Raw genomic sequence first — 24,351 nt, forward strand, 5'->3', positions numbered from 1 at the left:
CCCGAAGGAAATTCAAAAGGAGTTTCATTTTCAATAGGTTCAGTAGGTTGAGGAGCAACTCTTTGCTCTACTGGACGGGGTGAAGATACCCCGAACAAGCCCCTCAGAGAATTACTTTCCATAGTAGCAAGTGACAGTAAATTTCAGTACACCATATAAATTTTTCCTTATCAAATTCCACCTACCAAAGGCGCTACACTCCCCGGCAACGGCGCCAGAAAAGAGTCTTGATGACCCACAAGTATAGGGGATCTATCGTAGTCCTTTCAATAAGTAAGAGTGTCGAACCCAACGAGGAGCAGAAGGAAATGATAAGCGGTTTTCAGCAAGGTATTCTCTACAAGTACTGAAATAAGTGGTAACAGATAGTTTTGTGATAAGATAAATTGTAACGAGCAACAAGTAACAAAAGTAAATAAAGTGCAGCAAGGTGGCCCAATCCTTTTTTAGCAAAGGACAAGCCGTAACAAACTCTTATAATAGGAAGAGCGCTCCCGAGGACACATGGGAATATCGTCAAGCTAGTTTTCATCACGTTCATATGATTCGTGTTCGATACTTTGATAATTTGATATGTGGGTGGACCGGTGCTTGGGTGCTGTTCTTACTTGAACAAGCATCCCACTTATGATTAACCTCTATTGCAAGCATTCGCAACTACAACAAAAGTATTAAGGTAAACCTAACCATAGCATGAAACATGTGGATCCAAATCAGCCCCTTACGAAGCAACGCATAAACTAGGGTTTAAGCTTCTGTCACTCTAGCAACCCATCATCTACTTATTACTTCCCAATTCCTTCCTCTGGGCCCAAATAATGGTGAAGTGTTATGTAGTCGACGTTCACATAACACCACTAGAGGCTAGACAACATACATCTTATCAAAATATCAAACGAATACCAAATTCACATGACTACTAATAGCAAGACTTCTCCCTTGTCCTCAGGAACAAACGTAATTACTCACAAAGCATATTCATGTTCATAATCAGAGGGTAATAACATGCATATAGGATCTGAACATATGATCTTCCACCAAATAAACCAATTAGCATCAACTACAAGGAGTAATCAACACTACTAGCAACCTACTAGCACCAATCCCGGACTTCGAGACAAGAATTGGATACAAGAGATGAACTAGGGTTTGGAGATGAGATGGTGCTGGTGAAGATGTTGATGGAGATTGCCCTCTCTCGATGAGAGGAGCATTGTTGATGACGATGGTGATGATTTCCCCCTCCAGGAGGGAAGTATCCCCGACAGAACAGCTCTGCTGGAGCTCTAGATTGGTTCCGCCAAGGTTCCGCCTCGTGGCGGCAGAGTCTTGTCCCGAAAAGTTCCTTCTGATTTTTTTCTCATCGAAAGACTTCACATAGAAGAAGATGGACGTCGGAGAACCACCAGGGGGCCCATGAGGTAGGGGGCACACCCTAGGGGGGGCGCCCCCACCCTCGTGAGCAGGGTGTGGGCCCTTTGGCTTCATCTTTGGCAAGGATTTTTCTTTATTTATTTTAAGATGTTCCGTGGAGTTTCAGGACTTTTGGAGTTGCGCAGAATAGGTCTCTAATATTTGCTCCTTTTCCAGCCCAGAATTCCAGCTGCTAGCATTCTCCCTCCTTATGTAAACCTTGTAAAATAAGAGAGAATAGCCATACTATTGTGACATAAAGTGAAATAACAGTCCATAATGCAATAAATATTGATATAAAAGCATGATGCAAAATGGACGTATCACACATGAGTTTATTGTTAATGATAAGAATAAGATACTTAAGTACAAATTAATATTTGGTAAAAATTATTGTGAGATTATTACCTTGCCTGCGCCCTCTTTGTTTAATATATTTTCAGGCACGCTCCTCATTTTGCCTCAGGCCATTCATGCGTACCGGGGCCAGATGTCAGCTGCAGAGCTGGAGCCACCATCTGATCCTCACCGCTAGTATGTTTATCAGTGGAATCCGGAGGAGATCGCCAACCAGTGGCAACCTGAGTACCCTTCTCAGTATGACCCCAGCTACAGTTTTGATCCATGGGCATAGACCAACTTAGGCCAAAAGCCTAAGCTTGGGGAGTACATATTTCTCACCGACATTACATTCATGTTCACACACTCATGCCAATTGTCAGTGCTCATACTTTTTCATTATATCATCCATGCTAGTTTAATTTATTTTTAAGCATTCTTCTTGTGTGTTTGAAAAACCTTAATAAAAACCAAAAAAATTAGTTGTAGCTTTTAGTTAGTTTACTTTCCATGCTTGTAGTAGTAGTAATTAAAAAGAAAACCCAAAAAAGATTTCTTGTTCTTCTTTGGCTTGTTGGGAGCTTTCCCGTGTAAATAGTTTTGTTTCTTTTCTTTGGGGGTCGAGAGGAGAAGACCATGATGAAATTGTTGAGCGGCTCTTATATGCATTATTGTTGATCTAACAAAGAGCCCATATTACCTTGTCTTCTCCCTTGAATTGAATGCTTGCAGATTCCAGCTTAGTCCAATGCACGTGCACTATTATTATTATCCACACTATTCGGTCATGCAAGTGGAAGGCAATAATGATGACATATGATGAACTGATTGAGATGAGAAAAGATGGTATGAACTCGACCTCTCTTGTTTCTGTAAATATGATTAGTCCATCGTTCCCGATTCAGCCTATTATGAATGAAACATGTTTGCAATGACAATTAGAGATTATAGTTGATTATTCCATGCTTAATTAGCTAGGAGTCTATAATCGTTTACCTTGCGTGCCAAAATGCTATTAAAATGGTTGTGATGTGGTATGATGGGGTGGTATCCTATTTTGAACGTTCGAGTGGCTTGACTTGGCACATGTTCACGCATGTAGTTGAAACAAATCAACATAGCCTCTACGATATTTATGTTCATGGTGAATTATATCCTACCCATGCTTGTATTTTAATGCATGTTCATGACTGTTGTCACTCTCTAGCTGGTCGCTTCCCAGTCTCTTTCTAGCCTTCGCTTGTACTAAGCGGGAATACTGCTTGTGCATCCAATTCCATAGACCCCAAAGTTATTCCACATGAGTCCACCATACCTTCCTATATATGGTATCTACCTGCCGTTCCAAGTAAATTTGTATGTGCCAAACTCTAAACCTTCAAATAAACATTATGTTTTGTATGCTCGAATAGCTCATGTATCAACTAGGGCTTTCTATATCCTCCATGCTAGGCAGGTTATTCTCAAGAGGAGTGGACTCCGCTCCTCACTCACGAGAAAATGGCTGGTCACCGGGATGCCCAGTCCCAGTCCCATGCTCAAATCAAATCAAAATAATTGCAAACAAAACTTCCCCAGGATTGTTGTTAGTTGGAGGCACCCGTTGTTTCAAGAAAGCCATGGATTGATGCTTGTTGGCGGTGGGGGGTATAAACTTTACCATTCTGCTTGGGAACCGCCTATAATGTGTGTAGCATGGAAGATATCGAGATCTCTCGGTTGTTAAGTTGACAATGAAAGTATACCGCTCAAAATATTATCCATCTCTATTTCAAAATCGAGCTCTGGCACGTCTACAAATCCCTGCTTCCCTCTGTGAAGGGCCTATATATTTACTTTTATGTTGAGTCATCATCCTCTTATTAAAAAGCACCAGTTGGAGAGCACCACTGTCATTTGCATGTATTATTGTTAGTTTACATTGAGTATGACTTGACTGGATCTCTTTTACCATGAATTACAATGTCTAGTCAGTCCTTGATCTTTAAAGGTGCTCTGCATTTATGTTTTGCGGTCTCAGAAAGGGCTAGCGAGATACCATCTTGTTATGTCATATTATGATTGTTTTGAGGAAGTGTTGTCATCCGAGATTTATTATTATTGCTCGCTAGTTGATTATGCCATTGATATGAGTAAACATGAGACCTAAATGTTATTGTGAATATGGTTAGTTCATAATCTTTGCTGAAAACTTGAATGTTGGCTTTACATATTTGCAACAACAAGAGCAAACAGAGTTTGTAAAAGTTTTTCTTTATCACTTTCAGATTATCAACTGAATTGCTTGAGGACAAGCAAAGGTTTAAGCTTGGGGGAGTTGATACGTCTCCGTCATATCTACTTTTCCAAACACTTTTGCCCTTATTTTGGACTCTAACTTGCATGATTTGAATGGAACTAACCCGGACTGACGCTATTTTCAGCAGAATTGCCATGGTGTTATTTTTGTGCAGACATAAAAGTTCTCGGAATGACCTGAAAATCAACGGAGATTATTTTTGGAATATATAAAAAATACTGGCGAAAAGATCCACGTCAGGGGGCCCACACCCTGTCCACGAGGGTGGGGGCGCGCCCCCTGCCTCGTGGGCCCCCTGATGCTCCATCGACGTCCATCCTGACTCCATATATTCACGTTCGGGGAGAAAAAAATCAGAGAGAAGGATTCATCGCATTTTACGATACGAAGCCGCCGCCAAGCCCTAAACTCTCTCGGGAGGGCTGATTTGGAGTCCGTTCGGGGCTCCGGAGAGGCGAATCCGTCGCCATCGTCATCATCAACCTTCCTCCATCACCAATTTCATTATTCTCAGCACCGTGTGTGAGTAATTCCATCGTAGGCTTGCTGGACGGTGATGGGTTGGATGAGATTTATCATGTAATCGAGTTAGTTTTGTTAGGGTTTGATCCCTAGTATCCACTATGTTCTGAGATTGATGTTGCTATGACTTTGTTATGCTTAATGCTTGTCACTAGGGCCCGAGTGCCATGATTTCAGATATGAACCTATTATGTTTTCATGAATATATGTGAGTTCTTCATCCTATCTTGCAAGTCTATAGTCACCTATTATGTGTTATGATCCGTTAACCCCGAAGTGACAATAATCGGGATACTTACCGGTGATGACCGTAGTTTGAGGAGTTCATGTATTCACTATGTGTTAATGCTTTGGTCCAGTACTCTATTAAAAGGAGGCCTTAATATCCCTTAGTCTCCAATAGGACCCCGCTGCCACGGGAGGGTAGGACAAAAGATGTCATGCAAGTTCTTTTCCATAAGCACGTATGACTATATTCGGAATACATGCCTACATTACATTGATGAAGTGGAGCTAGTTCTGTGTCACCCTATGTTATAACTATTGCATGAGGAATCGCATCCGACGTAATTATCCATCAATGATCCATTGCCTACGAGCTTTTCCTATATTGTTCTTCGCTTATTTACTTTTCCGTTGCTACCGTTACAATCACTATAAAACCGAAAATATTACTTTTGCTACCGTTACCACCACTATCATATTACTTTTCTACTAAATACCTTGCTGCAGATATTAAGTTTCCAGGTGTGGTTGAATTGACAACTCAGCTGCTAATACTTGAGAATATTCTTTGGCTCCCCTTGTGTCGAATCAATAAATTTGGGTTGAATACTCTACCCTCGAAAACTATTGCGATCCCCTATACTTGTGGGTTATCAGTCGGCCACCTCCTCCTCCCCCCTTTATATACGAAGGCCGGGGGCACCCCAAAGGCACAACAAACAATCTCTTAGCCGTGTGCGATGCCCCCCTCCATAGTTCAACACTTCGGTCATATCATCATAGTGCTTAGGTGAAGCCCTGCGCCGGTAACTTCATCATCACCGTCGCGACGCCATCATGCTGACGGAACTCTCCATCGTCCTCAACTAGATCTAGAGCTCGAGGGGCGTCATCATGCTGAACGTGTGCTGAACATGGAGGTGCCTTATGTTCGGTACTTGGATCGGTTGGATCGTGAAGATGTTCGACTACATCAACCGCGTTACTAAACACTTCCGCTTTCGGCCTATGAGGGTACGTGGACACACTCTCCCCTCCCGTTTATATGCACCTCCTAGTTTGATCTTGCATGATCATAGGAAATTTTTTGAATTACTATGTTCCCCAACAGAGGCATCCGAGCCAGGTCTATGCGTAGATGATATATGCACAAATAGAACACAATGAGTTGTGGGCGATAATAGTCATACTTATTACCACCAACGTCTTACTTTGATTCGGATGTATTGTTGGATGAAGCGGCCCGGACCGACATTACATGACCGCGTTCATGAGACTGGTTCTACCGACGTGCTTCGCACACAGGTGGCTGGTGGGTGTCTGTTTCTCCAACTTTAGTTGAATCAAGTTTTACTATGGCCGGTCCTTGTTGAAGGTTAAAACAACACACTTGACAAAAAATTGTTGTGGTTTTGATGCGTAGGTAAGAACGGTTCTTGCTAGAAGCCCGTAGCAGCCATGTAAAACTTGCAACAACAAAGTAGAGGACGTCTAACTTGTTTTTGCAAGGCATGTTGTGATGTGATATGGTCAAGAGATGAAGAGATATAAATTGTTGTATGAGATGATCATGTTTTGTTAAAGTTATCGGCAATTGGCAGGAGCCTTATGGTTGTCTCTTTATTGCATAAGATGCAAGCGCCATATAATTGCTTTACTTTATCGCTATGCGATAGCAATAGTTGCAAAAGCAATAGTTGGCGAGACGACCATGTGATGACACGTTGATAGGGATCAAGATCATGGAGATCATGGTGTCATGCCGGTGATGATGTAGATCATGACGGTGCTTTGGAGATGGAGATCAAAGGCACAAGATGATGATGGCCGTATCATGTCACATATTTTGATTGCATGTGATGTTTATCCTTTATGCATCTTATTTTGCTTAGTACGGCGGTACCATTATAAGATGATCCCTCACAAAATTTCAAGGTATAAGTGTTCTCTCTGAGTATGCACCATTGCTACAGTTCGTCGTGCCGAGACACCATGTGATGATCGGGTGTGATAAGCTCTACGTTCACATACAACGGTGTTGGGGAACATAGTAATTTAAAAAAAAATCCTATGCACACACAGGATCATGGTGATGCATAGCAACGAGAGGGGAGAGTGTGTCCACGTACCCTCATAGACCGAAAGCGAAAGCGTTAGTACAACGCGATTGATGTCGTCGTACGTCTTCACGATCCGACCGATCCAAGTGCCGAACGCACGGCACCTCCGAGTTCAGCACACGTTCAGCTCGATGACGTCCCACGAACTCCGATCCAGCAGAGCTTCACGGGAGAGTTTTGTCAGCACGATGGCGTGATGACGGTGATGATGATGCTTACGACGCAGGGCTTCGCCTAAGCACCGCTACGATATGATCGAGGTGGATTATGGTGAAGGGGGGCACCGCACACGGCTGGGAGAGATCAATAGATCAACTTGTGTGTCTAGAGGTGCCCCCTGCCCCCATATGTAAAGGAGCAAGGGGGGAGGTTGGCCGACCCCTATAGGCGCGCCAGGAGGAGGAGTCCTCCTACTCCTACTAGGAGGGGGAAAGGAAGGGGGAGAGGGTGAAGGAAAGGGGGGCGCCGCCCCCCTCTCCTAGTCCAATTCGGACTAGAGGGGGAGGGGCGCGCGGCCTGCCCTAGGCCAACCCTCTCTCTCTCCACTAAGTCCCATAAGGCCCACTATTTCTCCCGGGGGGTTCCCGTAACCCTCCGGCACTCCAGTTTTCTCCGAAACCACCCGGAACACTTTTGGTGTCCGAATATAGTCGTCCAATATATCGATATTTACATCTCAACCATTTTGAGACTCCTCGTCATGTTCGTGATCATATCCGGGACTACGAACTACATTCGATACATCAAAACACCAAAACTCATAATACCAATTGTCACTGAACTTTAAGCGTGCGGACCCTACGGGTTTGAGAACTATGTAGACATGACCGAGACACGTCTCCGGTCAATAACCAATAGCGGAACCTGGATGCTCATATTGGCTCCCACATATTCTACGAAGATCTTTATCGGTTAAATCGCATAACAACATACGTTGTTCCCTTTGTCATCTGTATGTTACTTGCCCGAGATTCGATCGTCGGTATCTCAATACCTAGTTCAGTCTCATTACCGGCGAGTCTCTTTACTCTTTCTGTAATACATCATCTCGCAACTAACTCATTAGTTACAATGCTTGGAAGGCTTATAGTGATGTGCATTACCGAGCGGGCCCAGAGATACCTTTCCGACAATCAGAGTGACAAATCCTAATCTTGATCTATGCCAACTCAACAAGTACCATCGGAGACACCTATAGAGCACCTTTATAATCACCCAGTTACGTTGTGATGTTTGGTAGCACACAAAGTGTTCCTCCGGTAATCGGGAGTTGCATAACCTCATAGTCATAGGAACATGTATGAGTCATGAAGAAAGCAATAGTAATAAACTAAATGATCAAGTGCTAAGATAACGGAATGGCTCAAGTCAATCACATCATTCTCCTAATGATGTGATCCCGTTAATCAAATGGCAACTCATGTCTATGGTTAGGAAACTTAACCATCTTTGATTAATGAGCTAGTCAAGTAGAGGCATACTAGTGACACTCTGTTTGTCTATGTATTCACACATGTACTAAGTTTCCGGTTAATACAATTCTAGCATGAATGATAAACATTTATCATGATATGAGGAAATAAATAATAACTTTATTATTGCCTCTAGGGCATATTTCGTTCAGTCTCCCACTTGCAGTAGAGTCAATAATCTACATTACACAGTAATGATTCTAACACCCATGGAGCCTTGGTGATGATCATGTTTTGCTTGTGAGAGAGGCTTAGTCAACGGTTCTGCAACATTCAGATCCGTATGTATCTTGCAAATCTCTATGTCTCCCACCTGGACTTGATCGCGGATGGAATTGAAGCATCTCTTGATGTGCTTGGTTCTCTTGTGAAATCTGGATTCCTTTGCCAAGGCAATTGCACCAGTATTGTCACAAAAGATTTTCATTGGACCCGATGCACTGGGTATGACACCTAGATCGGATATGAACTCCTTCATCCAGACTCCTTCATTTTCTGCTTCCGAAGTAGCAAATGTACTCCGCTTCACACGTAGATCCCACCACGACTCTTTGTTTAGAACTGCTCCAACTGACAGCTCCACCGTTCAATATAAACACGTATCCGGTTTGCGATTTAGAATCGTCCGGATCAGTGTCAAAGCTTGCATCAATGTAACCACTTACGATGAGCTCTTTGTCACCTCCATAAACGAGAAACATATCCTTAGTCCTTTTCAGGTATTTCAGGATGTTCTTGACCGTTGTCCAGTGATCCACTCCAGGATTACTTTGGTACCTCCCTGCAAAACTAATAGAAAGGCACACATCAGGTCTGGTACACAACATTGCATACATGATAGATCCTATGGCTGAAGCATAGGGAACATCTTTCATTTTCTCTCTATCTTCTGCAGTGGTCGGGCATTGAGTCTTACTCAACTTCACACCTTGTAACACAGGCAAGAACCCTTTCTTTGCCTGATCCATTTTGAACTTCCTCACAACTTTGTCAACGTATGTGCTTTGTGAAAGTCCAATTAAGCGTCTTGATCTATCTCTATAGATCTTGATGCCCAATATGTAAGCAGCTTCACCGAGGTCTTTCATTGAAAAACTCTTATTCAAATATCCTTTTATGCTATCCAGAAATTCTATATCATTTCCAATCAACAATATGTCATCCACATATAATATTAGAAATGCTACAGAGCTCCCACTCACTTTCTTGTAAATACAGGCTTCTCCAAAAGTCTGTATCAAACCATATGCTTTGACACACTATCAAAATGTTTATTCCAACTCCGAGAGGCTTGCACCAGTCCATAAATGGATCACTAGAGCTTGCATACTTTGTTAGCATCCTTTGGATCAATAAAACCTTTAGGTTGCATCATATACAACTCTTCTTCCATAAATCCATTCAGGAATGCAATCTTTACATCCACTTGCCAAATTTCATAATCGTAAAATGTGGCAATAGCTAACATGATTCGGACGGACTTAGGCATCACTACGGGTGAGAAGGTCTCATCATAGTCAACTCCTTGAACTTGTCGAAAACCTGTTGCAACAAGTCAAGCTTTGTAGACAGTAACATTACCATCAGCGTATGTCTTCTTCTTGAAGATCCATTTATTCTCGATGGCTTGCCGATCATCGGGCAAGTCAACCAAAGTCTACACTTTGTTCTCATACATGGATCCCATCTCAGATTTCATGGCTTCTAGCCATTTTGCGGAATCTGGGCTCATCATCGCTTCCTCATAGTTCGTAGGTTCGTCATGGTCTAGTAACATGACCTCCAAAACAGGATTACCGTACCACTCTGGTGCGGATCTTACTCTGGTTGACCTACGAGGTTTGCTAGTAATTTGATCTAAAGTTTCATGATCATCATCATTAGCTTCCTCACTAATTGGTGTAGGTGTCACAGGAACCGGTTTCTGTGATGAACTACTTTCCAATAAGGGAGTAGGTACAGTTACCTCATCAAGTTCTACTTTCCTCCCACTAACTTATTTCGAGAGAAACTCATTCTCTAGAAAGGATCTATTCTTAGCAACATAAGTCTTGCCTTTGGATCTGTGATAGAAGGTGTACCCAACTGTTTCTTTTGGGTATCCTATGATGACACATTTCTCCAATTTGGGTGAGCTTATCGCGTTGAAGCTTTTTCACATAAGCGTCGCAGGCCCAAACTTTAAGAAATGACAACTTTGGTTTCTTGCCAAACCACAGTTCGTACGAAGTCGTCTCAACAGATTTAGATGGTGCCCTATTTAATGTGAATGCAGCCGTCTCTAAAGCATAACCCCAAAATGATAGTGGTAAATCAGTAAGAGACATCATAGATCGCATCATATCTAGTAAAGTATGATTACGACATTCGGACACACCATTACGCTGTGGTGTTCCGGGTGGCGTGAGTTGCGAAACTATTCCGCATTGTTTCAAATGAAGACTAAACTCGTAACTCAAATATTCTCCTCCACGATGAGGTCATAGAAACTTTATTTTCTTGTTATGATGATTTTCCACTTCACTCTGAAATTCTTTGAACTTTTCAAATGTTTCAGACTTATGTTTCATCAAGTAGATATACCCATATCTGCTCAAATCATTTGTGAAGGTGAGAAAATAACGATATCCGCCACGAGCCTCAACATTCATCGGACAACATACATCAGTATGTATGATTTCCAACAAATCTGTTGCTCGCTCCATTCTTTTGGAGAACGGTGTTTTAGTCATCTTGCCCATGAGGCATGGTTCGCAAGTACCAAGTGATTCATAATCAAGTGATTCCAAAAGTCCATCAGAATGGATTTTCTTCATGCGCTTTACACCAATATGACCCAAACGGCAGTGCCACAAATAAGTTGCACTATCATTATCAACTCTGCATATTTTAGCTTCAATACTATGAATATGTGTATCTTCACTATTGAGATTCAAAAAGAATAGACCACTCTTTAAGGGTGCATGACCATAAAAGATATTACTCATATAAATAGAACAACCATTATTCTCTGATTTAAATGAATAACCATCTCGCATTAAACAAGATCTAGATATAATATTCCTGCTCAATGTTGGCACCAAATAACAATTATTTAGGTCTAAAACTAATCCCAAAGGTAGATGTAGAGGTAGCGTGCCGACCGTGATCACATTGACTTTGGAACCATTTCCCACGCGCATCGTCACCTTGTCCTTTGCTAATCTTTGCTTAATCCGTAGTCCCTGTTTCGAGTTGCAAACATTAGCAACAAAACCAATATCAAATACCCAGGCAGTACTGTGAGAATTAGTAAGGTACACATCAATAACATGTATATCACATATACCTCTGTTCACCTTGCCATCCTTCTTATCTGCCAAATACTTAGGGCAGTTCCGCTTCCACTGACCAGTCTGTTTGTAGTAGAAGCACTCAGTCTCAGGCTTAGGTCCAGACTTGGGTTTCTTCTCCTGAAAATAAAAACTTGTTTGCCGTTCTTCTTGAAGTTCTCCTTCTTCTTCCCTTTGCCCTTTTTCTTGAAACTGGTGGTCTTGTTGACCATCAACACTTGATGCTCCTTCTTGATTTCTACCTCCGCAGCCTTTAGCATTGTGAAGAGCTCGGGAATCGTCTTATCCATCCCTTGCATGTTATAGTTCATCACGAAGCTCATGTAGCTTGGTGGCAGTGATTGAAGAATTCTGTCAATAACACTATAATCCGGAAGATCAACTCCCAGTTGAATCAAGTGATTGTTATACCCAGACATTCTGAGTATATGCTCACTGACAGAACTATTCTCCTCCATCTTGTAGCTGTAGAACTTATTGGAGACTTCATATCTCTCAATCCGGGCATTTGCATGAAATATTAACTTCAACTCCTGGAACATCTCATATGCTCCATGACGTTCAAAATGTCATTGAAGTCCCGGTTCTAAGCTGTAAAGCATGGCACACTAAACTATCGAGTAGTCATCAGCTTTGCTCTGCCAGACGTTCATAACATCTGGTGTTGCTCCTGCAGCAGGTTTGGCACCTAGCGGTGCTTCTAGGACGTAATTCTTTTGTGCAGCAATGAGGATAATCCACAAGTTATGGACCCAGTCCGTGTAATTGCTACCATCATCTTTCAACTTTGCTTTCTCAAGGAACGCATTAAAATTCAACGGAACAATAGGAGGGGCCATCTATCTACAACGACATAGACATGCAAAATACTATCAGGTACTAAGTTCATGATAAATTATTAAAGAACTCCCACTTAGATAAACATCCCCCTAATCATCGAAGTGATCACGTGATCCATATCAACTAAACCATGTCCATCATCACGCGAGATGGAGTAGTTTTGAATGGTGAACATCACATGTTGATGATATCTTCTATATGATTCACGTTTGACCTTTCGGTCTCTAGTGTTCCGAGGCCATATCTGCATATGCTAGGCTCGTCAAGTTTAACCTGAGTATTCTGCATGTGCAAAACTGGCTTGCACCCGTTGTATGTGAACGTAGAGCTTATCGAACCTGATCATCACGTGGTGTCTCGGCACGACGAACTTTCGCAACGGTGCATACTCAGGGAGAACACTTGTACCTTGAAATTTAGTGAGAGGTAATCTTATAATGCTACCGTCGATCTAAGCAAAAGAAGATGCATAAAAGATAAACATCACATGCAATCAATATAAGTGATATGATATGGCCATCATCATCTTGTGCTTGTGATCTCCATCCCCGAAGCACCGTCATGATCACCATCGTCACCGGCGCGACACCTTGATCTCCTTCACAACATCGTTGTCGTCTCGCCAAATATTGCTTCCACGACCATCACTATCGCTTAGTGATAAAGTGAAGCCATTACAGGGCGATTGCATTGCATACATTAAAGCGACAACCATATGGCTCCTGCCAGTTGCCGATAACTCGGTTACAAAACATGGTCATCTCATACAATAAAATATAGCATCATGTCTTAACCATATCACATCACAACATGCCCTGCAAAAACAAGTTAGACGTCCTCTACTTTGTTGTTGCAAGTTTTACGTGGCTGCTACGGGCTGAGCAAGAACCGTTCTTACCTACGCATCAAAACCACAACGATAGTTTGTCAAGTTAGTGTTGTTTTAACCTTCTCAAGGACCGGGCGTAGCCACACTCGATTCAACTAAAGTTGGAGAAACCGACACCCGCCAGCCACCTGTGTGCAAAGCACGTCGGTAGAACCAGTCTCGCGTAAGCGTACATGTAATGTAGGTCCAGGCCGCTTCATCCAACAATACCGCCGAACCAAAGTGTGACATGCTGGTAAGCAGTATGACTTGTATCGTCCACTACTCACTTGTGTTCTACTCATGCATATAACATCTACGCATAAACCAGGCTCTGATACCATTGTTGGGGAACGTAGTAATTTCAAAAAATTTCCTCTGCACACACAGGATCATGGTGATGCATAGCAATGAGAGGGGAGAGTGTGTCCATGTACCCTCGTAGACCGAAAGCGGAAGCGTTAGCACAACGCGGTTGATGTAGTGAACGTCTTCACGATCCGACCAATCCAAGTACCGAACGCATAGCACCTCCGAGTTCAGCACACGTTCAGCTCGATGACGTCCCACGAACTCCGATCCAGCAGAGCTTCACGGGAGAGTTTCGTCAGCACGAGGGTGTGATGACGGTGATGATGATGCTACTGATGCAGGGCTTCGCCTAAGCACCGCTACGATATGATCGAGGTGGATTATGGTGGAGGGGGGGCACCGCACACGGCTGGGAGAGATCAACCTATCAACTTGTGTGTCTAGAGGTGCCCCCTGCCCCCGTATATAAAGGAGCAAGGGGGAGGCCGGACGGCCCCTGTAGGCGCGCCAGGAGGAGAAGTCCTCCTCCTAGTAGGAGTAGGACTCCCCTCTTTCCTACTCCTACTAGGAGGGGGAAAGGAAGAGGGAGAGGGAGAAGGAAAGGGGGGCGCCGCCCCCCTCTCCCAGTCCAATTCGGACCAGAGGGGGAGGGGCGCGCGGCCTGCCCTAGGCCAACCCTCTCTCTGTAGCGACCCGACCCGAATGGATCAAGTCTCTGTGCTTAAGTGCCATCCCTGGATCGGTATGCTGACACACACAGTACTCGAGGATTTATAACAGAGGTAAATCACATGTAAAAGTAACGTAAATACTATTACCTCAATCCAAATAGCGGAAGTAACAAGGTTGTGGATTCCCATCAACACCAATGGCAAAGTTGAGTGTAGAAATTGTAACCCTAACGTATCACTTACTCATCGTAAGATAATCCTGCAACATAAGACGTTGCAGCCACAGAGGGTCAGTACATTGAATGTACTGGCAAATTCACACCATAGAGAATGATGAATAAAGACTATCACTACATGCATATTTGGCTGGTGGAAAAGCTCTATGGTTATAAGGTTTTTGCGTAAAGCCAATTTTTCCCTACTGCAAAGGAGTACATTTTAACTAACTATCATGGTGGTTGTTGAACATTGAGAATGGTTGATAGCATTCTCAATCCCAATTAAGCATCATCATTAAAACCCAACAATATTCATTTAAAGTAACGTGATGAGATCAACAGGATAATCCAAGAACTAGATACTCAAGATGTCCATAACCGGGGACACGGCTAATCATGATTAGTTTGTTACACTCTGCAGAGGTTTGTGCACTTTTCCCCACAAGACTCGATTGCCTCCGTTGGATTTCTCGCACTACATGGTGTTTGAGAAACGGATGACCGAGACACAGTCTTTCAGAAGCGCTAGCACCTTATGATGGATAGACCGGTACACCTACTTTCCCCTACATCTGCTAGTCTACCCTATAAGAGTTCGCACGACTTAATCAACTATGCCAGAGCCCATAATGGCTTGTGGCTGCACATGGAAGTTTCTAGTTTGAAAAATCTCATGATCCCTTTGAGCCTGGGTGGCGGTCCAAAAGAAAATAGGCAAGTCCTGGATTACCCAGGTGCCTAGACAGGCAATCCTAGAATAACCAGGTGCCTCAATCCACCCAGATGTGTGTTTAAGTTGCCACCTTAAGTAAACCATTAATTAACAATCTCACATCTGTCATGGATACTCTCAAAACCCAATCCACGTCTACGAGCATAGCATGGCCATGTAAGCATAACGTAAAAGTAACTCCCAAGGTTTGAATGCAGGGCAATAGGTTCCTACCTCATCAACTACTTCCCAATACCCCCAATTTAATTAGATCCTAGTCATGCAATGTGTGAGGATTGATCTAATGCAATAAAACTGGGTTGTAGAAAAGGTATGATCAAAGTGTGAACTTGCCTGCAATGTTGATGAAGATGATTCGCACTCAAAACTCTTGATACCTCTACTCGTCACACTCCGGTCAATCTATCGTAAGCAAGCAATAGTAACCACACATAAGCAATCACTCAAAAGACCAGAAAGATCGAAGAAGTCGATTCGGAAAACATCAAAACCAAGCAAATAACTCCTGCAACATAAAACAATTACTAACAGTACCAAAATTATGTGAATTTGGCCTTATTAGAATGTTTAGGTCAAGAGCTTCGATTTGCAAAAAGAATCAACTCAAACGGAGCTACGAAACTCAAGTTATGATCAAACGAAGTTTGAATTCAGATCTGATCTAATTCAAATTTTAAACTTTTCAAAAACATGTTTGAGTTGGATTACTAGATAGAGGAGATCATAACGAAGACGTGGGCGTTGGTTTCGTTGGATTTGGATAAACGAGCAAAGAGTTGTGGTCGTTTGAAAACTAGGGGCCAATCTGTAAATAATTATATTCACGGATAGGTCCTTGACGTAAAATAAGCAGAAAAAGAAAAAAACTTACTGAGCGAACGCTCACTTTCTAACTCTAACCAGCGAACGTTCTCTAAAAAACAAAACGAAACAAAAAAAACAGAAAGATCTGGATCGTTGGATCCAGATCCAACGGACGGGAGGCGGCGGTTACCACGGCGATCGCCGGAGTCGGGGAGGACGACGGCGGCGGCTTCGGTCTCGGCCGGAGCGGCGGCTCCGGGCGTCACGGAAGGCAGCGAAGAGCACGGGGAGGGGCGGCGTGGAGCGGCGGTTGCAGTGGTAGCGTCGGCGGCGGTCGACGGCGACGAGGGCGGCGGCGGCGGCGCGGCTTCTGGCGGCTCAGGCTCCGAGGGAAACGGGACCGGGCGTGCCCTTTAAGAGGGGGCGCAAGGCGATTCCTTGCACGAGGGGCCGGGGCGGAGCTGCGGACTCCCGCTCGGTCACGGCGGCGCCGGCGAGGCATGCGGGCGGCGGACTCCCGCACAGGAGGGAGATGGGAGCGGTCGGGCGAGCTGGGCTGGGCCTCAGCTGGGAGCTGGGCCGGCCCAGTTACGGCGGGAAGATTTAAAAAAAAACATTTCCAAACAAATAAAAATAATAAAACGAGATAACTAAAAATATTATATAGGCATATTATATATCAAAATTTTCAGAAAAAGATTTTCTATGACATGAACATTTTTATAACTTCAAATAAAATACACACAAATTCAGATAAAACAAAGAGTGCTACTGGTCTATTAAAATCCAACTAAAATCATTTTAAAAATACCAAAATAATTTCAAATTAATTTTTCTCCAATTTTCTAATGTAGGGAATCATGTTACCCTATTTTCCATATATTTTATTTTTGGAGAAAAATAATTTGAATAAAACTCAAATAAATCCAAATTGAAAATTAATTCCAAAAGGACTTGAAATTGATCCTTTGAAACTCCCAACTCATATTTCATAATTTGAAGAAGTCATTTTATCTTCTCTCGTGAAAATCATTGAGTTGCATAAAGTTTCTGAATTGGAAAATATTTCCCAATGGAATTCAAATATTTTTCAAACACCCTTTTCATTGTAAATGGAAGAAGTCGTGTCATCTTCTCTCTATGGTTTTGTGTTGAAAAGAATTTGAATTCATGGAGATCAGAAAGCAAATATGAAAGTTTGGGAAAGTCCTTTTATTCCCTCTCATTTAACTTTCAAAAGTTTCGAATTCACTCACTTTCAGACAATCAATCAAACAATCAATCAAATCTATCTATTTATTATAACATTCCAAAATTTAGAATGTTGGGATGTTACACTCTCTCTCTCTCCACTAAGGCCCATAAGGCCCACTATTTCTCCCGGGGGGTCCGGTAACCCTCCGGCACTCCGGTTTTCTCCGAAACCACCCGGAACACTTTCGGTGTCCGAATATAGTCGTCCAATATATAGATCTTTATGTCTCGACCATTTTGAGACTCCTCGTCATGTCCGTGATCATATCCGGGACTCCAAACTACCTTAGGTACATGAAAACACAAAAACTCATAATACCGATCGTCATCGAACTTTAAGCGTGCGGACCCCACGGGTTCGAGAACTATGTAGACATGACCGAGACACGTGTCCGGTCAATAACCAATAGCGGAACCTGGATACTCATATTGGCTCCCACATATTCTACAGAGATCTTTACTGGTCAAACCGCATAACAAGATACGTTGTTCCCTTTGTCATCGGTATGTTACTTGCCCGAGATTCGATCGTCGGTATCTCAATACCTAGTTCAATCTCGTTACCAGCAAGTCTCTTTACTCATTCCATAATACATCATCTCGCAACTAACTCATTAGTTACAATGCTTGCAAGGCTTATAGTGATGTGCATTACCGAGTGGGCCTAGAGATACCTCTCCGACAATCGGAGTGACAAATCCTAATCTTGATCTATGCCAACTCAACAAGTACCATCGGAGACACCTGTAGAGCACCTTTATAATCACCCAGTTACATTGTGACATTTGGTAGCACACAAAGTGTTCCTCCGGTAATTGGGAGTTGCATAACCTCATAGTCATAGGAACATGTATGAGTCATGAAGAAAGCAATAGCAGTAAACTAAACGATCAAGTGCTAAGCTAACAGAATGGGTCAAGTCATTCACATCATTCTCCTAATGATGTGATCCCGTTAATCAAATGGCAACTCATGTCTATGGTTAGGAAAGTTAACCATCTTTGATTAATGAGCTAGTCAAGTAGAGGCATACTAGTGACACTCTGTTTGTCTATGTATTCACACATGTACTAAGTTTCCGGTTAATACAATTCTAGCATGAATAATAAACATTTAGCATGATATGAGGAAATAAATAATAACTTTATTATTGCCTCTAGGGCATATTTCTTTCAAATGGGTGCAAGCCAGTTTTGCACACGTGGAATACTCGGGTTAAACTTGACGAGCCTAGCATATGGAGATATGGCCTCGGAACACTGAGACCAAAAGGTCGAACGTGAATCATATTGTAGATATGATCAACATAGAGATGTTCACCATTAAAAACTACTCCATCTCATGTGATGATCAGACATGGTTTAGTTTATATGGATCACGTGATCATTTAGATGACTAGAGGGATGTCTATCTAAGTGGGAGTTCTTAAGTAATATTATTAATTGAATTTTAAATTATCATGAACTTAGTCCTGCTAGTATTTGCAGATCAATAATTCACGTTATAGCTCCCTGTTTTAATTTTGATATGTTCCTAGAGAAAACTAAGTTGAAAGATGATAGTAGAAATGATGCGGACTGGGTCCGTGATCCGAGGATTATCCTCATTGCTGCACAGAAGAATTATGTCCTTAATGCACCGCTAGGTGACAGATCTATTGTAGGAGCAGATGCAGACGTTGATAACCCACAAGTGTAGGGGATCGCAATAGTTTTCAAGGGTAGAGTATTCAACCCAAATTTATTGATTCGACACAAGGGGAGCCAAAGAATATTCTCAAGTATTAGCAGCTGAGTTGTCAATTCAACCACACGTGGAAACTTAATATCTGCAGCAAAGTGTTTAGTAGCAAAGTAATATGATAGTAGTGATAATGATAACAAAAGGTATCAGTAGTAAAAGTAATGTTTTTGGTATTTGTAGTGATGATAGAAATAGCAACGGAAAAGTAAATAAGCGGAGAACAATATATGGAAAGCTCGTAGGCAATGGATCAGTGATGGAGAATTTTGCCGGATGCGGTTCATCATGTAACAGTCATAACCTAGGGTGACACAGAACTAGCTCCAGTTCATTGATATAATGTAGGCATGTATTCCGAACATAGTCATACGTGCTTATGGAAAATAACTTGCATGACATCTTTTGTCCTACCCTCCCATGGCAGCGGGGTCCTTACGGAAACTAAGGGATATTAAGGCCTCCTTTTAATAGAGAAATGGAACAAAGCATTAACACATAGTGAATACATGAACTCCTCAAACTACGGTCATCACCGGTAAGTATCCTGATTATTGTCACTTCGGGGTTAACGGATCATAACACATAATAGGTGACTATAGACTTGCAAGATAGGATCAAGAACACTCATATATTGATGAAAACATAATAGGTTCAGATCTGAAATCATGGCACTCGGGCCCTAGTGACAAGCATTAAGCATAGCAAAGTCATAGCAACATCAATCTCAGAACATAATGGATACTAGGGATCAAACCCTAACAAAACTAACTCGATTACATGATAGATCCCATCCAACCCATCACCGTCCAGCAAGCCTACGATGGAATTACTCACGCACGGCGGTGAGCATCATGAAATTGGTGATGGAGGATTGTTGATGATGACGATGGCGACGGATTCCCCTCTCCGGAGCCCCGAACGGACTCCAGATCAGCCCTCCCGAGAGGTTTTAGGGCTTGGTGACGGCTCCGTATCATAAAACGCGATGATTTCTTCTCCCTGATTTTTTTCTCCCCGAAACACAATATATGGAGTTGGAGTTGGAGTCGGAGAGGCAACGGGGGGCCCACGAGGTAGGGGGCTCGCCCTAGGGGGGCATGCGCGCCCCCACCCTCGTGGAGAGGTGGTGCCCCCCCTGGCCTTCATATTTTGCAGGTATTATTCATATTTTCTAAAAAGTTGCTCCATGAAGTTTCAGATCATTCCGAGAACGTTTGTTCCTGCACATAAATAACACCATGGTAATTCTGCTGAAAACAACGTCAGTCCGGGTTAGTTCCATTCAAATCATGCAAGTTAGAGTCCAAAACAAGGGCAAAAGTGTTTGGAAAAGTAGATACGTTGGAGACGTATCAACTCCCCCAAGCTTAAACCTTTGCTTGTCCTCAAGCAATTGAGTTGACAAACTGAAAGTGGTAAAGAAAAACTTTTGCAAACTCGGTTTGCTCTTGTTGTTGTAAAATGTAAAGCCAGTGTTCAAGTTTTCAGTAAAGATTATAACTAACCACATTTGCAATAATGCATAGGTCTCAAGTTTACTCATATCAATAGCATAATCAACTAGCGAGTAATAATAATAAATCTCAGATGACAACACTTTCTCAAAACAATCATAATGTGATATAACAAGATGGTATCTCGCTAGCCCTTTCTGAGACTGCAAAACATAAATGCAGAGCACCTTTAAAGACCAAGGACTGACTAGACATTGTAATTCATGGTAAAAGAGATCCAGTCAAGTCATACTCAATGTAAACTAACAATAATGAATGCAAATGACAGCGGTGCTCTTCAACTGGCGGTTTTTAATAAGAGGATGATGACTCAGCATAAAAGTAAATAGATAGGCCCATCGCAGAGGGAAGTAGGGATTTGTAGAGGTGCTAGAGCTCGCTTTTGAAATAGAGGTGAATAATATTTTCAGCGGTATACTTTCATTGTCAACATAACAACCAAGAGATGGCGATATCTTCCATGCTACACACATTATAGGCGGTTCCCAAACAGAATGGTAAAGTTTATACTCCCCCTTCCACCAACACTCATCAAACCATGACTTGCTCGAAACAATGAGTGACTCCAACTAACAAGAGTCCCAAGGGGAGTTTTGTTTGCAATTATTTTGATTTTGTTTGCATAAAGCATGGGACTGGGCATCCCGGTGACCAGCCATTTATCTCGTGAGTGAGGAGCGGAGTCCACTCCTCTTGAGAATAACCCGCCTAACATGGAAGATACAGACAACCCTGGTTCATACATGAGCTATTCGAGCATACAAAACATGATATTTATTTGAAGGTTTAGTGTTTGGCACATACAAATTTACTTGGAACGACAGGTAGATACCGTATATAGGTAGGTATAGTGGACTCATGTGGAATAACTTTGGGGTTTAAGGGATTGGATGCACAAGCAGTATTCCCGCTTAGTACAGGTGAAGGCTAGCAAAAGACTGGGAAGCAACCAGCTAGAGAGCGACAATAGTCATGAACATGCATTAAAATTAATCAACACCGGATGCAAGCATGAGTAGGATATAATCCACCGTGAACATAAATATCGTGAAGGCTATGTTGATTTTGTTTCAACTACATGCGTGAACATGCGCCATGTCAAGTCACTTAAATCATTTAGAGGAGGATACCACCCTATCATACCACATCATAACTATCTCAATAGCATGTTGGCACGCAAGGTAAACCATTATAACTCATAGCTAATCAAGCATGTCACAAGAAACTATGATCTCTAGTTGTCATTGCTAACATGTTTATTCATAATAGGCTGAATCAGGAATGATGAACTAATCATATCTACAAAAACAAAAGAGGTCGAGTTCATACCAGCTTTTCTCATCTCAGCCAGTCCATCATATATCATCATAATTGCCTTTCACTTGCACGACCGAATAGTGTGAATAATAATAATAATAGTGTGCGTGCATTGGACTAAGCTGGAATCTGCAAGCATTCAATAAACAGGAGAAGACAAGGCAATATGGGCTCTTTTGTTAGATAAATAATAATGCATATAAGAGCCACTTCAACATTTAATCATGGTCTTCTCCTATCTACCCCCAAAGAAAAGAAAAGAAATAAAACTATTTACAGGGGAAAGCTCCTGTCGGTGTCAAAACCGACGGATCTCGGGTAGGGGGTCCCGAACTGTGCGTCTAGGTCGGATGGTAACAGGGGGCAAGGAACATGATGTTTTACCCAGGTTCGGGCCCTCTTGATGGAGGTAAAACCCTACATCCTGCTTGATTAATATTGATGATATGGGTAGTACAAGAGTAGATCTACCATGAGATCAAGGAGGCTAAACCATAAAAGCTAGCCTATGGTATGATTGTTGTATGATGAAGTTGTCCTACGGACTAAAACCCTCTGGTTTATATAGACACCGGAGAGGGTTAGGGTTACACAAAGTCGGTTACAATGGTAGGAGATCTTGAATATCCGCATCGCCAAGCTTGCCTTCCACGCCAAGGAAAGTCCCATCCGGACACGGGACGAAGTCTTCAATCTTGTATCTTCATAGTCCTGGAGTCCGGCTGAAGGTATAGTCCGGCTACCCGAACACCCCCTAATCTAGGACTCCCTCAGTAGCCCCTGAACCAGGCTTCAATGACAATGAGTCCGGCGCGTAGATTGTCTTCGGCATTGTAAGGTGGGTTCCTCCTCTAAATTCTTCATAAAAGTTTGTAAACACCAAGAGTAGTGTCCGGCTCTGCAAAATAAGTTTCCACGTATTGCCACAGAGAGAATAATATTAACACAAATCTAATCCGCTGACGTATTCCACAGCGTGACATCACACTACGGCCAAGCCTTTATTCGAATCGTTTTCACTTTTCCACCTCAGCGTGTTTTGCGAGGCGGTTTCCTTGGCACATCTTGTCAAAGCAGAGATCGTGTCCCCTTTATTTACAGGATTCTCATCAATACGGACGTGGGTAACCCAATCGTGCCCGTTAGCATGTCTTCTCGATTAAAGGCGAGTCCCAAATGGTTACGTTGAGGGCTCCTGGTATTCAACCTCTTATAAAGAGACCAAGGCCTTACTCCTTTTCTCCAATCTCAAAACAAGTTCACCCGTCGCCTCGAGTTCCAACACCCTAGGCTCCAGATTCCAGGCGCTTCATACCTTCGATGATGTCCGGTTCCGACCTTCAAGGCCGATGGATGCCGTGACGGAGGAGGACGTGCTAAAGTTGAGAGAGGCTAAGTTCTTGACCGCCGAAATTTTGCATAGGTTGCCTGCTCAAAGGCAGGCTATTCCCAGTCCCCAGCCCGGTGAGAGCGTAGTGTTCATGTCTCACTTCCTTCGGGGGTTAGGCTTCCCGATGGATCCCTTCATGAGGGGGCTGATGTTCTATTATGGGCTGGAATTTCATGACTTAGCTCCGGAGTCCATCCTCCATATTTCCTCATTCATCATTGTGTGCGAAGTGTTCCTCCGTGTTACTCCTCACTTCGGATTATGGCTCAAGACTTTTGGAGTGGAGCCGAAGATGATCGAGGGACGGCACGCAGAGTGCGGAGGCGCTGTCATAAGTAAGAATGCTGATGCTCCATGGCCCGAGGGCTCCTTTCAAGAGGAGCTCGTCTTGTGGCAACGAGAGTGGTTCTATATCACCGCTCCCAGGAGCACCAAGTGGGTGGCGCCTCCTGCCTTTCGCTCGGGTCCCCCACCACGGCTAGCGTCATGGGTCAACAAAGGATTAGATTGGGGGTTATCCAAAGACGTGCCCTTGTTGCAGGGCCGCATTAGGGATCTCTTAGAAAGAGACCTCAACCTGGTCAAGGTGACACAGGTCATGCTGATTCGCCGAACACTGCCCAGCAAACGTCGCCCCCTTCGTCTGTGGGAGTTTAATCCGGAGGGACCATGAGCTCTCCAGCATTTTATGGGCGCAACGCCCGTGGAGATGTATGAAATGTTCTTTGGATCACAAGCAATGTGTCCGGATTTGACCGAGGACGCAGGTTTAAGCTGCAATCACCCGGATACTCAAGTAAGTAACCTTGTGCCCGGACTCGCTATCCGTAAAATTGTCATAAATTCACCCCTAAAAGAACTGTCCTTTTAAATAGGAGTGGATAGCAAAGGCAAAGCTGATCAGGTGTGACGCCCGGGTAATTAAGCTATAGTGATCCTCTGCTAGTGTTGCCACGTCACCTCGA

This window comes from Triticum aestivum, chromosome 6A (assembly GCF_018294505.1).
Source record: "Triticum aestivum cultivar Chinese Spring chromosome 6A, IWGSC CS RefSeq v2.1, whole genome shotgun sequence".
Taxonomy (NCBI): domain Eukaryota; kingdom Viridiplantae; phylum Streptophyta; class Magnoliopsida; order Poales; family Poaceae; genus Triticum; species Triticum aestivum.